The sequence below is a fragment of the Cannabis sativa genome, chromosome 6, assembly GCF_029168945.1.
Source record: "Cannabis sativa cultivar Pink pepper isolate KNU-18-1 chromosome 6, ASM2916894v1, whole genome shotgun sequence".
In the NCBI taxonomy this organism is placed as follows: Eukaryota; Viridiplantae; Streptophyta; class Magnoliopsida; order Rosales; family Cannabaceae; genus Cannabis; species Cannabis sativa.
Window position 1 is genome coordinate 41,599,864 of NC_083606.1, and position 15,665 is coordinate 41,615,528.

A 15,665-nucleotide genomic window follows, 5' to 3' on the forward strand; every position below is an offset into this window, starting at 1 on the left:
TACTCCACCATTTATTTTCGTTTGGTTAAGCTCGAAGGAAATCATCCTTTACTTTCTATTCGCCAGATAGAAGCTATAGATTCCATATTTATGTTACCGCCCACTCAATTGCACTACCGTGTTCCCAAAATGTACGTATCACCCTGACCCAAAAGTAGGCTTAACTAACAAATCAAAGAACACGAATAACACTCTTGACATTGAACCTAATCATATCAGGATTAAGATCATTTGATCTAGGATCAACAGGTGATATTGAATTGAATAGATATTATGGTAAATTCTAATATATCTAATCAAAGTTCAATATCGGTCCCTTTCGATGTATACTCCATACATCCGATACTGGTAAACTTTGCCAATGTCCTGGAAAGGACATAACACTTTTCCAAGGTGTAAGAATACCTATCGTTGATTATACCATGTCAGTCTAAATCCAGTGTTCTGACAAATCAGGGAATAAACTTTCGAACATATAATTAAGATTATATTCCACTGTGTTGACAACACTATAATCATTAACAAATTCATATGTTCTAGACCTAAATGGAATTTATACATTATATATATAATCATGAAATAAATCATGTGAACCATGCAACATAAAATGTTATTTCTGATCTTTATTAATAAGTAAATCTGATTATATTGAAATGGGTTTTATTTAGGGCACAAAACCCAACAACTTCTACTTCTCTCAACCAGGCTTCAAGTGGTTGACGGACACAGACGATACGACCATCAACAAGATTGGGCGTTTTGTTGATGAGTACTTCATGGTGGATGGCACGGGCATCACTCGCACTCGGTTCCATCAGATTCCGACATATCACCCCCCTCCCCTCACTCTTGCTCTTAGGGATAGAGCTCAAAAACTTGCTCGGCTTCCGGGGGAACACCAGAATATTATCCAATTGACCTTCGAGGATAATTTTGTGATGTACAGGCTCTATCCCAATGACTTTGTTCCTAAGTCCGTGACAGAGAAGAAGAGGAAATCTGGTGCTGGACGGGCCGAACGAGCTCATTCGAGAATGAGTTGATTCAACTGAAGCGCGAGGCTAAGTTGAAGGGATCTGCAAGGGCCAAGCAGTATGCTCAAGAGCCCTTGAATCTTGAAGATGAAGTTGAGGAAGAGCAGGTGACTGCACTGAAGAGGAAGAAGAAACTTCTGGCCCCGCCCAAGCCTGTTGAACATGCCATTTGCATAAGGGAGCCCATTTCACCAGCTCAGCCATCCCCTCCCGTGTTCAGTAAAGGGAAAGCTGTTATGTCTGAAATAAGATTGATGTTAGGTGGTGATGAACTTTTGAGTCTTGTTTGGGTCGTCATCTTGCATACTATTTTGTCTTGTTTTTGAGCTTCTTGACTTTCATGCCTTATGTTTCTGATGTCTGTTTTCTAACCATGTTGTTTTTCGTTCTGTACAAACATGTCTCGGCAGATGTTTCAGGGTCTGAAGAAGAGAATGGGCGGAAGCTCTAGTGCCTCTCCTCCGGCCAAGAAGTCTAAGGGCGGTGAGGGGTCCTCTTCTAAGGAAAAGAGGCCTGCTGGGGAGGTCATTGATCTTTCCGAGGAGCTAACTGCTGTAAACCCCTCTACCCCCAAAGCTGCTAAGTCCAAGGAGTCTCAGGGAGGAAGCTTGGACAGGTCTAGACCACCAAAAGTTGGGTCTGAACTGGTCAGGAGTGATCCTGAACGGGTGCGAGCACCTACTCCACATTTGCCGGTGCTTCCAGAGGCCAAGAAGGGCAAGGAGATACTGGCCCATTACATGAACCGGCTGGTTCCTGAGGTCAGTGAGCAACTGGCTTGAGGAGCTTTCGGCCGAGGTGGCAAGGTTGAAAGAGAAGGTCAATGCCTTAAAAATAGCCAGTCTTGAGCTCTTCTTTGACTTTTGGAAGGCTAATCCTCAGGCCAACTTTGACTACTTGGGTGATGCTAAGGACATGTACCTTGAGTTTTGCGTGTCCCAAGTGGCCTATGGAAAAACTGAGGCGGCTGCTTCAACCTCTGGTCAGGTTGTTGATGTTGTTGGGTTTTGTGTCCTAAATAAAACTCATTTCAATATAATTAGATTTACTTATTGCTAAAGATCAGAAATAACATTTTATGTTGCATGGTTCACATGATTAATTTCATGATTATATGTATATAATGTATGAATTCTTTTTAAGTCCAGAACATGTGAGTTTGTTAAAGATTATAGTGTTGTCAGCACAGTGGAATATAATCTTAATTATATGTTCAAAAGTTTATTCCCTGATTTGTCAGAACACTAGATTTAGACTGACATGGTATAATCAGCGATAGGTATTCTTACACCTTGAAAAAGTGTTATCTCCTTTCCAGGACATTGGCAAAGTTTACCAGTATCGGATGTATGGAGTATACATCGGAAGGGACCGATATTGAACTTTGATTAGATATATTAAAACTTACCGTAATATCTATTCAATTCAATATCACCTGTTGATCCTAGATCAAATGACCTTAATCCTGATATGGTTAGGTTCGATCTCAAGAGTGTTATTCGTGTTCTTTGATTTGTTAGTTAAGCCTACTTTTGGGTCAGGGTGATACGTACATTTTGGGAACATGATAGTATAATTGAGTGGGAGCGCTACCATAAATATGGAATCTATAACTTCTATAGGAATTTAGAAGTGAAACGATGATATCCTTCGAGCTTGGCTAAACAGAGATAAATGGTGGAGATCTCATTTCACTTTGCTGAAATATCATTTATACGGAGCTAAGTGTTTTAAGGATAAAATACATTGAAGGTGTAACGGTAACTTAGAGCCTTTTCAATGTAGATCATCTATTAGAGGGTCATTGATCACATTAGGGTTATAACAATGGATAACTAATGACGTATCTATATCATGGAACATATAGAGCGTTCTATATGACTGAGAGTGCAATTCCAAGTTCTAAGTGTGGATTCAACAAGGAATTAATTGATTTTATATAGACCCATGGTCCCCGTACTAGTTGAGACCATACTGCTTGTAAGACTCAGTTAATTGATTTTAATTAATCAATTATAATTCTAAAGTTAGACTATGTCTACTTTATGAATTTTCACTAAGCAAGGGCGAAATTGTAAAGAAAAGAGATTCTAGGTTTATTTATTGATTAAGAGATTTTATATGTCTAAATTAATAAATATATTAAATGGTAATATTATTTAATAATTATTTTTAAGTTATTAAATAATTAGAATTGGCATTTAAAAAGGTTAAATTGGAAAATTGGCATTTTTGAGAAAATGGGAATGAAAAATAACAAAATGGGAAAGTTACAAAGTGAGGCTCAATTCCCTTTGTATGGCCGACCACATGCACAAGAAATTACCATTTATAGTTTTCATTATTTTAATGCCATACAATTCTAACACAACTTTGAACATTGGTTTCTTTCAGAAAATCCACACGCCTCTCTCTCTCTTTTCTTCTCTCTAAATTTCGAAACACTTGAGTGAATGAGTAGTGCCCACACACATCAAGTGGTACCTCAATCATAGTATGTAAGACTATGGAAAATCAGCATCAAAGAAGGAGAAAATGAGATACAGATTCAGATCTTGATTATGCTCGGCTACAGAAAGGAACCAAGGGCTAGAGATCTGAATGGAAGGAGTCATAATATTCAGCTGCTCCCAATGTAAAGTTTTCTTAAACTCTTATGTGTTTATTTTCATTGTTTTAGAATTCATATTAGGATGTTAATCAACATACTTTGTAGTAAATCTAGATCCTGGTAAAATAATTCAAACAACTGGCATCAGAGCTATGGTAATTATTTACTTTCATGAAATATGAATTAAAACGATGTTTTGTGTTGATTTGGATGGTTTCATGTTGGTTTGTGTGCTTATGTGATGAATGATTGTGTTGTACAAAATTTTTCCATAAAAAATATTTTTTCTATTTTTGAAAATATTTTATTTGGATTCCTTTTGAAAAATTAAGCAATTTTCATTTTTACGGAACTTAACTCCGATGAAAAACGAAGAAGATATGAATTTTGGAAGATTGGAAATCATGACTGCTGCATGCAGCCTATCCTGGCAACCACTACAAATTGCGATTTTTGTGGGTTTTTCCCCAAAAATCCAATTTTTTATGGGATTGTTTCCCAAAATCCGATATTTCCAATTTGAAATATTTCCATTTTTAAATATTTCCAATTTGAAATATTTCATTTTTTAAAATATTTCCAATTTGGAATATTTACAATTTTAAATATTTCCAATTATGGTAAGATTTAAAAATTTGATAACTTCTTTAATATTTATATATTATTTAATTATAAGATTAGATATTTTGATATCTAACATATTTTAAATTAAAAGATAACTTTTTCTTTTTATTTAAAATATTATATTAAAATTATCTTATATGACAAATTAAATAATTAATAAATTTGAAATTAACATAGATATTTTTATAGATATACTTACAATAATATTTTCAAATTCAAAATTTGTTATTTTGTTAAATATTTAATTATTTATAAATTATAAGTTTAAAAATGATATATTTCTATATATATCATTTTTTTTCTTATTGGAAATTTATGAATTATATCTTAAATATTTAATAACTTAGATATTTTGTAGAAATTTGAATATTGCTTAATTTGAGATATTTTGACATATAATTATGGTAATTATTATTTATTTTAAAATTGGTTTATTTTATTAAATTATAAGATTTGAAAGTGATTTTGAAGATTCTTTCCTTTCAAATCATTGATCTTATTTGATATTTAATTTAATTTGATTCAAATAAACCTAGATATTTTAAAATTAGTTTCCCTTTTTGAGATTTTTAAGGTTTGTTTTAACAACCCTAAATTTTCAAAATTTAATTGGTTGGTTTAAGAATAATAATTTAATTATATTAATATCTTATTTCACATCTGTTACATGGACAATGTTTGTTTATTTATTTATATTTTTTATTCAAAATTTTTTAACAAACCTATTATTTATTTGATCTAAATATCAACCTATCATGTTTGTTTTAGCAACCTATTATTGTTGCTATGATTAACTTGTTGACAGATCCAATGATCTGATTTTAATCATAGTCCAATTGTCAATAGATCTTATAAATAATTTGTAACAGGTAAATTTTGTACTTCTTTCATCTGTGTAAACCTAGTAACATGATAGGGCCCATCCAAATCATTTGACCTGTGTGAGCCTATACGTTTGCTATTGGGCTTAGATGCATATAGGAGCCCATTTAAGTTTTACTAAGTAAATGGACTAGGTTGCTAAAATAAAATTTGACATAACAATTGTTTATTTGAAGGTTAAATTCCTCTCTTTTGGGCCAATAGAAGTGGGTACGACATACTGAACCCAGCTCCCCCTCACATGAACTACCCCAATTGTGAAGGCCCATTTCCCTTATTTAAATAATTGTATTAGGTTAATTATTTTAGTCTAACCTAATTAAAATTGAATTAGCAACATAATTAACTTTTAAAATATATGAAATTCATTTTTCATTTTAATATTTTAAAGTTAATTTTAGAAAAACACTTAGTTAATGATATATATTCTAGATCGTTATTTCTAGTACTAGTTATTATTTCTAATATTAAATAGGAAAATATCATTGATTGTGAAATTAATTGTTTCATAATTAATTTTGGTACAATCTAAGTTTAGTATATTTTCCTAGTATTAAACTAGAATTAATAATTAAGTTTCCTCTATACTTAATTATTTATTTCTTGAATTTAATACATTTAATTAAATTGAAAATTTCAATATCTAAGTTGATTTTCATCATGATACTTAAATATTGTTATTTTCATGTTATTTAATTAAAGTTGAAAATTATCTTAAGTTTGGAATCTTATTTCAGAATAACTTAAATTTGAATAATTTTCAAAATATATTTTATTTTATTTTATTGATCTTTTACCTACAATTTCGAAATTGCATTTCTTTAATGCAGAAATTTCGAATTTTATTTGAAAAATAGATTAAAGTTGAAAATTATTTATTCTAATTTTGGACCAACTTAAATCAATAATTTTTCATTTAATGATTAATTAAAATAAATGAACTGAATATATTATAATTAGAAATTGAATTAATTAGTCAATGAAAGTCGAGATAGATATTATCTGTTTTGCTTGAAGTATTTTTCTAGTGTATTTAATTAAATAGAAAATTAATATTTAAGTTGATTCTTAATCATGATACTTAAATATTTGAAATTTTTCTTAAATATTTAATTAAATAGGAAAATTATATTTTTGTTGTAAATTAATTTTATTAATTAATTTTGGGCCAACATAAAATTAAGATAATTTTTCAAGGATTTATTTTTTTATTTTATTTTAAAGCAATTTCGAAAGTAGTATTCTTATACACTTCATTTTTTGAAATGCAATATATATTTATAGAAAATTAAATTTGAGTTGTAAATTAATTTAAATTAATTTTGAAACAACTTAAATTGCATATTTTTCTAAATATTTATGGAAATTATTACTAAGATGGAAATAATTCACGTTATTTTCATATCCATCTAAGTATAATTTATAAATACTACATTAAAATTTATATTTAGAATTTTTGACTCTAAATTAGAAATTTTAATTAAATAAATATATATATTTAAAATAAATTGATTAAAATAAATATTAGAAGAAAATAAAATTTTCTTTAAATAATGAGCTTTATTATTATTAGGATATTCGATCTCCATTGTTGGTTTTACATAGCTATTGTTTTAGTGAGTAATCCTCCCTAATGGAGGAACGTTCATTAGCAAGTTAGCACCGTTTAATCTCGAAAGATAAGTAATCTTGTAAGTTTTTTATATAGTATTGATCACCCTAATGGTGGCGACTGTATAAGACTTGCAACAATATGAAACAATGGTGGAAGCTCATCAGATAGAATAGCCTTGACTCTCGCCTAAACGGGACAACGCGGATTCCAATCTTGATCGAATAAAAGGTTTCTAGAATGTTTATCATTTTAGATGAGCTGACAACTCTACTCAATGGATGGTATCACTGACTCTCGCCTAAACGGGACACTGATATCAGTTTGTTGAAGATCTTGGAAATTATTTAGGATTGTATGTTTTAGTATTTTCACTTATCATTCCTACTTGCTATGTGATTAATAATTTCTGAATTGTGTATGAATTTATATTGAACCATGTTATTTTCTGTTATTAAATTGTAGTTTAATTTTGAATCTTCATTGTTGGTCTAACTTGGTTTGTTTTTCTAATGAGATAAAACCCTAATGGATTTTCACCATTAGACTAACATAATAGTGTTAGATCTCGAAAGATAAATATTGTATATGCAACATCTAGCTGTTCATCAATTGATGACACCTTAGCCTAGTATTTTACAATATGAAACAAGAAAATTGTATAAATAAGATTACTTTGACTCTCGCTAATCGGAGCATCGTTGGATTCTTATTTAAAATGAAATTATCCTAATTCCTCTTAGCTTATTCATTTCGAATTAGCTCAATGACATATCATTGGATGAATGGTCTATAAATCATTTCATGTCATTTTATATTTTCTCTTAAGAAATTAAATGACGAACTTGATTATATTCCCAAAATTCTATCCCAAAATGATATAAATCCTCAACTTAGAAATCTCCTACTTGTATGGGAAAATCAGACTTAGAGTTAGATTAGTAGTGCTGGTCCAAGAAAGAATTACTAATTACACAGTTACACTTTCACAAGTGTTTAATAACCATTTTTTTAATGGATTCAAACTGTATGAGTTTAGTATTCTGTGACCAGAATCCACTTGCACTATTCTAAGAACTCTTTGATGTAACTAAACTTAAGTCATCAAAAGATACAACCACATATTTTATAAATCTATGGCATTTGTATCTTGTTCATAGTGGTTTTGACAAGATCATTCTCTGCAAAGAGTTAATATGCCTATATCCACTGAAATTAAGTTCGTCTCATTCGCAGATGGATGTACATTCAGGGGTGGATATGAGTTTTTGTTGTATTCTTAAAACGATCACTCTAGATTTTACCTTATGCAAAAGAAATTTGAAATGTTTGAAAAATTTAATGAATTTCTAGCAATGGTAAGTGGTTAAAGATCTTGCGAACTGATAGGGGTGAAGAAAAAGTTAGTAGATATCCAGTTCAAAGATCATTAATTTGATTTTGAATTATATCCAAACTTACCTCCCCAGAAATTCCAGATGCATATTGATGATTAGTTACTAGTCGTTGCCTAAATCCTTCTATGGTAATAAAATTTCAGAATGATGCAATGGTTGTATACTTAATGTAAATCATTACTAGATTCATGGATGACCTAATCGAAATCTTAAGAAAAGCTAGAACTGCTAACCCTGGTTTGCATGTTTGTTAGCTATTCTAAGTGATTAGGGGTGGATCATCCCATAGTCATTAGATAAGAAAGTGTTTGTTTAAACAAATACTACTTTTCTAAGAAAATGACTAAGTCTGAAAATAAAGTAGCAAATAAAGGAGATAATTTTTCTTGATTCCATAAGTGTTCTATCATCTTATTCGTTACAAGATGATCCCACTGCCTCTATTGTCTTAACACAACCGAAGAGGTCAATACCATTTAGTTTTCTTAGACATAATTCACGGTATCTTGTCGTAGTGGGAGAGTTTCAAGGAACTTTACCTTCTTATGACTTGGAAGACACTAGTGATTAAAATCCATTGTGAGTTTAAACAAGTAATGGATTGTCAAGATAAGAAACTAAGAAGAAAGCCAAGAGAACTATGGTTTAATCCATCCACATGGAGTAACCTAAAGTTTTCTATTACAAGGACATGAAAGGAAATTTTTGTTAATAAGTCTATTCAATGGACTTAACAAAACTTATTGTTCCTAGTATTATAGGTTTGAGTTTATCTAAACCTATGGCTTGTGGTATACCTGGTAATTACTTACTCTAATGCAAGCATAAGATGCTGAAGCATTTTCTTTCCAATGGCAATCTATGGAAGCTTCACAACTTCTTAGATATAGATTTTATTTATCTAAGGAAAAGTCTCAACTATTCCAGAGAAGATAAAGCCTTGAAAGAATTTCCTAAATCAACAGTGAGAGGTCTCAGATATGCTTTAGTATGCCTTAGACTAGACACCTGCTGTTGAGTGGAAGTAATGAGTAGGTATCAGATTAATCCAGGAGAGGAACATTGGAAGATAATCAAGTAAATCTTAAGATTAAGAAGAGGAACTATATGTTAGTCAATAAGGGTGTGTTTGAAACTCTTAGACTACACCACATCAGATTTCGAGACTTGCCTTTGTGCTAGAAAGTCTGCTAATAAGATGGTGATTACTTTGGGGGTGGAGTAGTGATTTTGGAGAAGTGTAAGAACCTATCTGAAATCTCTTAGTCTACCAGAGAGAGACTGAATGTTAAAGTTGCAGGAAAGATACTTATTCAATCTAAGGAAAGTTCTATACAATTGTGGCACCGTTCCAACCTGTCTTAACTACTAGTGTTATTTCCTGAATAACCAAAGTAGTTGCCAAAGGTATAGAATCCAGTATCCCAAAAGAGTAGACATATAGAGAGGAATTTCACAATATCAAGGATTTTGTGATTAAGGGAAAGTAATGGTGGAGAAAAGGTTATTGTTTATTCAACCTATCAGATCCTATTACGAGGAGTTTACTACTACTACACTTGATTTGTATATCAAGGTGTTAATGATTATTTGAAATGGACATTTTGTTTATATTAGTGCAAGTGGGAGTTTGTTGGGTTTTGTGCCCTAAATAAAACTCATTTCAATATAATCAGATTTACTTATTAATAAAGATCAGAAATAACATTTTATGTTGCATGGTTCACATGATTTATTTCATGATTATATGTATATAATGTATGAATTCTTTTTAAGTCCAGAACATATGAGTTTGTTAAAGATTATAGTGTTGTCAGCACAGTGGAATATAATCTTAATTATATGTCCAAAAGTTTATTCCCTGATTTGTCAGAACACTGGATTTAGAATGACATGGTATAATCAGCGATAGGTATTCTTACACCTTGGAAAAGTGTTATGTCCTTTCCAGGACATTGGCAAAGTTTACCAGTATCGGATGTATGGAGTATACATCGGAAGGGACCGATATTGAACTTTGATTAGATATATTAAAACTTACCGTAATATCTATTCAATTCAATATCACCTGTTGATCCTAGATCAAATGACCTTAATCTTGATATGGTTAGGTTCGATCTCAAGAGTACTATACATGTTCTTTGATTTGTTAGTTAAGCCTACTTTTGGGTGAGGGTGATACGTACATTTTGGGAACATGATAGTATAATTGAGTGGCAGCGCTACCATAAATATGGAATCTATAACTTCTATAGGAATTTAGAAGTGAAACGATGATATCCTTCAAGCTTGGCTAAACAGAGATAAATGGTGGAGATCTCATTTCACTTTGCTGAAATATCATTTATACGGAGCTAAGTGTTTTAAGGATAAAATATATTGAAGGTGTAACGGTAACTTAGTGCCTTTTCAATGTAGATCATCTATTAGAGGGTCATTGATCACATTAGGGTTATAACAATGGATAACTAATGACGTGTCTATATCATGGAACATATAGAGCGTTCTATATGTCTGAGAGTGCAATTCCAAGTTCTAAGTGTGGATTCAACAAGGAACTAATAAGTTAGGGAAGTTACTTGGTAAATTCAGTTCGACTTATTGGAAGCTCGATTATATAGACCCATGGTCCCCGTACTAGTTGAGACCATACTGCTTGTAAGACTCAGTTAATTGATTTTAATTAATCAATTATAATTGTAAAGTTAGACTATGTCTACTTTATGAATTTTCACTAAGCAAGGGCGAAATTGTAAAGAAAAGAGATTTTAGGTTTATTTATTGATTAAGAGACTTTATATGTCTAAATTAATAAATATATTAAATGACAATATTATTTAATAATTATTTTTAAGTTATTAAATAATTAAAATTGGCATTTAAAAAGGTTAAATTGGAAAATTAGCATTTTTGAGAAAATGGAATTGAGAAATAACAAAATGGGAAAGTTGCAAAGTGAGGCCCAATTCCCTTTGTATGGCCGGCCACATGCACAAGAAATTACCATTTATAGTTTTCATTATTTTAATGCCATACAATTCTAACCTAAACCTAGAGGGTATTCTATAAATAGAAAGTGTTGGCTTCAGGAAACACACAACTTTGAACATTGGTTTCTTTCAGAAAAGCCACACGCCTCTCTCTCTCTCTCTCTCTCTCTCTCTCTCTCTCTCTCTCTCTCTCTCTCTCTCTCTTTTCTTCTCTCTAAATTTCGAAACACTTGAGTGAATGAGTAGTGCCCACACACATCAAGTGGTACCTCAATCATAGTATGTAAGACTATGGAAAATCAGCATCAAAGAAGGAGAAAAGGAGATCCAGATTCAGATCTTGATTATGCTCTGCTACAGAAAAGAACCAAGGGCTAGAGATCTGAATGGAAGGAGTCATATTATTCCGCTGCACCCAATGTAAGGTTTTCTTAAACTCTTATGTGTTTATTTTCATTGTTTTAGAATTCATATTAGGATGTTAATCAACATACTTGGTAATAAATCTAGATCCTGGTAAAATAATTCCAACAGATGTACCTCCTGTTCAAACAATAGATCCTCCAGCTTCAGTTGGCCCAGAAGAACTGAACCAAGAGCCTGGGACTCCAGCTGTTTAAACACTTCCCCTTTTATTTCTTTATTTTTATATATCTTATTCGGCCTCAGGGCCTTTTCTAAGACATCATGACCGGCCAAGCGGTCTTTAAACTTGGAATTATTTTTCATTTTTTGGACAACAGGCTGATCGGGCAGCTTTTAATCCCAGTATTACGTGCTTTTGTTATCCTTAATGAATTTCATTCTCTGTTTATAATTGTTGTGCAATTGTGATTGTTTTATTTTTACCAAGTGCTTTATACAGGTATAGGTGCCCCCAAGTGACCGAGCAGACGTATGACTCTTGGTCACTTGTCTTTTACATGTATATTGTTATCTGTTCGGTATTTTGGGTTTGACCAAACCTTTTGTACGCACTGTTTGGTAAATTAGAAACATGCTGATAATTTCGACTCAATCTGAATTTTGAAATAACTATCTTTATTCATTTATTGATCGAAAAGTGTATTTGTTACCGTAGTAACTTACATCAGAGCTATTTGATCCAATCTGATCTTTTAGCTTAACATGAGATAAAACAAATTGCAGACATAAGAAACTGTACTTTAAAGTGGTCACCCGACCTGAGTACTTTGTTTCTTTTATCGAAACCTTTGAGCGTAGTCCGCCCAGCAGGCCATTCACTTAAAAGCAAATGTTCATTTAGTACTTAAAGTGGTCATCCAACCTGGTACTTTATTGGTAGTATTTTCTTAAATGCTCTCCATTCCAATACTGTGGTACTAGAATGAGTTGCATTTTTTCGTCATACTTACCTAATTTGTATGCTTCGGAGTCGAGAACTTCAACCACTTGATATGGTCATTCCTAGTTAGGTCCAAGTACACCTGCCGTACTGTCTTTGGTGTTTAGGAATACCCTTCTCGGGACCATATCTCCCACGAAGAATTTTTGAGCTTTCACTTGTTTGTTGAAATACCGAGCTACTTTTTGTTGGGGCCATCAACTTTAAGTTTGCACTGGCTCATCTTTCTTCGATTTCATCAAGTGATTCTGCTACGATTATGTGATTGGTACCTTGATCGTACGTCAATCTTTTGTGGGAAGGTGGCTCGAGTTCGACGGGCAACATAGCTTCATAACCGTACTCCATTGCGAATGGTGTTTGTCCGGTTGCTGTTTTTTCAGTTGTAGGGTATGACCATAGAACTTCAGGAAGCTCTTCTGGCCAACTTCCTTTGGCATCTTCAAGTTTTTTCTGCAGCGTATCCTTCAAGGTTTTGTTGACTGCTTCAGATCATTTATCTGAGACTATTTTGTACGGTAGTTCGAACTGGCATATTATGTTCTTCACAATAAAGTCTTGAACTTTCTTCGATGTAATGGTTGCGAGTGGTTCGGCTTCAGTCCACTTAGTAAAGTAATCAACTGCTACCACTACATATTGCACTCTGCCTTTACCTTTGGGTAATTGTCCGATCAGGTCAATCCCTCAAATGGCAAAGGGCCACGGACATTGCATCTGTGTTAACTCGTTGGGTGGAGCTCTTGGTATCTTTGAAAATCTGTGGCATTTGTCACACTTCTTAACATAGGCTTTTGAATCTTCAATCATCGTTGGCCAGAAGTAACCTTGCCTTAGAATTTTCTTGGATAAGCTCTGTCTGGCGGCATGATTTCCATAGAATCAGTCGTGAACTTCGGATAGGAGCCGTGCAGCTTCTTCTTGAGTGACACATCTGAGCAATGGCATTGAGAATCCTCTTCTGTACATAACTCCCTCTACTATGATATATCGTGCAGCTTTCCTTATCATTTTTCGAGCTTCATTTCGGTTATTTGGGAGTTTCCCAGACTCGAGGTAGGCCACTATTGGTGTCATCCAGTTTGGGGATGTATCAATCATTTCGATTTCTTCCATGCCAGTGATGCTAGGCTCTTCGAGGAACTGGATAGGAACCAAGTTTGAATTGTCACTTACATTGCTGCTTGCCAATCGAGCTAACGCATCTGCAGTTGTATTTTCTTCTCTTAGAATTTGTCTGAGACCGTAGCTTTTGAATTGTGTGAGCAGATCATGTATTTTGCTCAGATATGCTATCATCTTTTCTCCTGGAGCCTCGTATTCTCCGAATACATGATTTACCACCAACTGTGAATCACTGCAGATTTTGATGTGTTCGGCCTTCATCTCCTGGGCTAGTCTTAGCCTAGCGATTAGAGCTTCGTACTCGGCTTCATTGTTAGATGCTTTGAATCCGAACTTGACTGCAGCGTGTAGGTGTTGCCCCCAAAGCGTTAAAAGGGCAATTCCTCCACCAGATAGTTGATCTGTAGCCGACCCATCTACATGTAGTTTCCAGGTCAGTTTGTCCTCATTGTGACTTGGCTTAGGTGTTTTTACCGGCTCGAGGTTGCTTTCTGGTATGCTTTCTTTTTTTCCTGTCCATTCTACCACAAAGTCTGCTAAGGCTTGGCCTTTGATTGCTGTTTGGGGTTGGAAAGTGATTTCGTACTAGCCCAACCCTACCACCCACTTGAGTAGTCGTCTAGAAGCATTTGGTTTTTGCAGTATTTGGCGTAGTGGTTGGTCGGTATATACCCGAACAGGATGGGCTTGAAAATAAGGCCTCAACTTCCTTGTTGCTAGAATGAGGCAGTAAGCGAGTTTTTCTATTAACGGGTATCGGCCCTCGGCCTCAATGAGTCTTTTACTGATGTAATAGACTGGATGCTTTACATTATTCTCTTCTCTAATTAGTACGACACTCACGGCATGTTCCGTGACAGCTAAGTATATTCCCAGTTCCTCGCCGTCTAGAGGTTTTGAGAATACGGGAGGTTTTGCAAGTTGTGCCTTTAGCTCTTGGAAAGCTTTTTCACACTCCTCTGTCCACTCGAACTGCTTGTTTCCATGCAGGATGTTGAAGAATGGGACACACTTGTCTATTGATTTTGAAACGAATCTGCTAAGCGCGGTGATCCGACCAGTTAAGCTTTGCACTTCTTTGGTTTTTGTTGGTGAGTTCCTATCCAGGATGGCTTGAATCTTCTCTGGATTGGCTTCAATTCCTCGGGCATTGACAATGAAGCCTAGAAACTTTCTCGAGCTGACTCCAAAGGAACACTTTAAGGGATTTAGTTTCATATTGTATTTTTTGAGGACTTTGAAGCATTCGTTCAGATCATCTATGTGCCCCCCAGCCTTTCTGGAATCTGACGAGCATATCATCCACGTACACTTCCATATTTCGCCCGATCTGGTCTTTAAACATTTTGTTTACCAATCATTTGTACGTAGCTCTAGCGTTTTTTAGACCAAGATACTTTATTTTCTGACTTAGTCATTTTCTTAGAAAAGTAGTATTTGTTGAAACAAACACATTCCGATCTTAATGACCATAGGATGGTCCACCCCTAATCACTTAAAATAGTTATCAAACATGCATACCTTAGTCAACAGTTCTAGCTTTTCTTAAGGTCACGATTAGGACATCCATGAATCTAGTAATGGTTTACACTTAAGTACACAACCATTCTATCATTATGAAATTTTCTTATCACTAGGGTATTTCCTAGAAGGACTTAGGCAACTGCTAGTAACTAATCATAACCTTATACTATCATCAATATGCAAATCGAATTCTAGGGAGGTAAGTTTGAATACAATTAAAAAAAATCAACTTAATGATCTTTGAACTGCATATCTACTAAATATTTCTCCACCCTATCCGTTCGCAAGATCTTTAACCACTTACCTTAATATTTTTCAACATTGCTAGAAATTCATGAAATTTCTCAAACATTTCTTTGCATAAGGTAAAATCTAGAGTGATCGTGTTAAGAACATAATGAAAGCTCATATCCACCTCTGAATGTACATCTATATATGTAAATATAGATGATCCTACTTTTGAAGTGGATATAGGCATATTGACTCTTTACAGAGAATGA